General features: G+C 41.5%; 1 pseudogene; it reads left to right on the top strand.

The window, feature by feature from the left end:
- Positions 1-361: 361 nt before the first annotated feature.
- LOC140213964 (uncharacterized) lies at positions 362-2,651 on the top strand (annotated as a pseudogene).
- The last annotated feature ends 354 nt before the right edge of the window (positions 2,652-3,005 follow it).

The following is a 3,005-nucleotide window of genomic DNA, read 5'->3' on the forward strand; positions in this document are numbered from 1 at the left end:
TCGACGAACCGTCGACAGCTGCTAAAGATAATGGCAATATACTGGTAACATTTTTTCACATGCAAATAAATTTCTGCTTTCAAGGCTCATTTTAATTTATTCCTCATGCTTCAGATGCGGCCGTTGGCCTTGAAGTACTGATGACAAATATTGGCATCCAGGTTGACTCACTCAATAGTGCAAGGAACCAACCATGACGCATATGAAAGGTTCAACATCCCTAAGCCCTCAATGTGCTCACTGGCGTTCCATGTCTCGAACTCTTCTACAATTTATGTGATCTCTATACTGACAGCCGTATGCTAATGCAAGCAAAATGATTCTGTATTTCTAACGAAGATGCAGGGCTCCTGACTTTAAGATGAGCCACAACTTGACATTTTCTTTTCTTGGTGTGCTTTTTGGTGTTCGCCGCACCACAGCATCCGATATTTTTAAGTCGACTGTCACCATACTCGGAGAAATCCTGAACGTGTACTTCAAAGACTATCCCAATGTAAGAACAGTTCTAGGCGGCACAGCAATCCCACTTTAACGACCAAAGGACATGGAGCCAAGCTACTGACATACTGCTGGTACAAAGGCACCCACACACCTAAGAGATTGGTGTCTGAAACCCCAGGTGCACACACAGCCTATATTAATCAAGCACTTGACACACCCACATAACCAAGGAAAGCAAAACACTCGAAACGTTCCTTCCTTGTATTGATAGCATCATGGCTGACAAAGGCTTTCTTACGATTGTATGCAGTTTATCTACCTTTATTCAAATGTTCCATTAGTTATTCAAGTGAATTGTTCATTCAGACGTTTCTTCTGCTTTGCCAAATTAATTACTGTTTGCTTTCTTCTAATTCAAGATTAGTCGAGAGTATTTATTTGTTTTTACTGGATGTCTACCGCTTTTCAAAAGTCCCGTTTGTCATCACGTTGAATTATCGTCGCATGATGTACCCCGCCTCTTATGTAACATCCATGATAAAGGGGCGTTTGAGGGAATAAACTGACCTGACCTTATTGATGAGTTCTGCCTTGAGCATCATGTGAGACTGGTCCGTCCACCATTTTTACGCAAGCAGATGCCGCCTTCAAAGAAAGACGCTGAAAACAATCAATGCATTGCAGCTGCTCGTGTACATGTTGAGCGTGCTATTCAGCGCATGAAAATATTCAAGAATTTGTCAGGGAGCTTTGCCATCGAGCTGTTTCTTTACATTGACGACATTGCACAAATTTTAGCTGGAATTGCCAACCTTTCCAAGCCCATTTTCAGCCAAGAATTTTTTTTCATTTCGAGAGCCTTATTTCAACATTGTAAATATGAATCGTTGAAAGTTGTTGCGCACTACAAGCACTTGTATGCATATGATCAGCTGACAGTGTTTTTCTGTACGACTGTGGTATGGCGTCGGTCGCTAAGATGAATCTTGCGTGCTGTACGTTGTTGGATACCTATTTTTTTAGATAACTGCCTGTATATATTACGAGATGTTTCACTACATTGTGTCAACACATCTATACAGTTTATTTCTCACGTGCCTCTCTGTATTGTACACAATACAACAAAGCTCACTTTGATAAATCACATACAAAAATTGAAGTCATAATTAGAGAGAGATCAGCTTTCACCCAAGCTCGGTGACACAGTGACAACAGATAAATCGCTCGTATGGTTAAAAGACCTTTGCAGGATAGTTACAAGAATGAAAAACATGAATGTCTATAAACTCGAGGTGTGTTCTGAGAGCCAAGAACGTTTCATAGACATATTCAGTTTTGACTTTTAATTTTAATGTAGCGATGATAGCCTTGAAATGGCTATAGTGAGTTGTATGCTGAATGTGTTGAGATATGTGTTTTGAAAAACCAAGTCAAGACTGCTTGCTCTACATGTGTCGGATCCAAGCTGATTGGAGAGTTGCTCCATGAAAGGTTTTCGAATAGATTTGAAGAACTCACATTTGTATGCTACAATGTTGGAGTCTCCCATGAGGAAAATGGGTTCATTGTGCAGCTCCAGTGCGCATATTACCCACATTGGTGAAGGTATAAGCGTTCTGTGTGTACCTTGTCTTAGTGGTAAATGGCCACACCCACTACACTGTTGCCATATTGATGTCGGGATCCACAGCAGTGCACGTCACCTGTAGTGGCAACTTATGTTCTATCCAAGTCTCCGAAAACTGCTGTACAGCGCATGTCCTCACTATGTGGTCGTGGGAAGCACCTGCCGCATTCGCCGCCAAGTGGTGTGCATTTATTGCTGCGATGGATATTGAACGCAGTTGCTGGCACATATCCATGCACTTTCATGAAACAGATTGAAGGGAATGTGATAGAATTTATGTAATATTTCCTTTGTGCCGAAGGCATTTGTACCAATTATGACTTATGGCTATGTCTTAATGCGAACCTACGTTGAAAATTTCGGAAACAATGTGCGGTAGGACATAAGACAAAAATAAATACACATATCTCTCTACAACATCATTAAAGAAAACAACATCAAAGAGCACAGAAAGGAACATAAAGTTGTCAGCATCTTGGAAAGAAAAAAAAATCAGCGCTGCTAACGTTGCACTGTCCCATTTGGACTTGCACTTAATATTTCCTTGTTTTCAGGTACAACTTTTCATTCTCTGCGCTAATTTCCTTTACTTGGAACTTTTCCAAGCTAAGTGCACACTGAATTTCTCAAACTCTGCGTGGGCAACAGCCGCAGCTAACTAGATCATGTGAGCTAGCCCTAATTCATGGGTAGTCTTCTGACATTAGAAGGCCACTGTTTTCAACTTGCACCTTTCGGTGGCCTATGCCAGATTCATAGGTTATTCTTGCTGTTGTTCCCACCACAATTCCCCTAGCCATCGTGACGCTTTGTACGGATTGCGCCCACAGCACAGTTCTTCACAGAGGTCTCACATTGTGTGGACCCATTCTTCTCAGCCTACGCACTCTTGTGTACACGGCGCATGCAATTGATGCAGTTATCAATAATTTCA

The sequence above is a fragment of the Dermacentor andersoni genome, chromosome 11 (assembly GCF_023375885.2).
Source record: "Dermacentor andersoni chromosome 11, qqDerAnde1_hic_scaffold, whole genome shotgun sequence".
NCBI classification, from domain to species: domain Eukaryota; kingdom Metazoa; phylum Arthropoda; class Arachnida; order Ixodida; family Ixodidae; genus Dermacentor; species Dermacentor andersoni.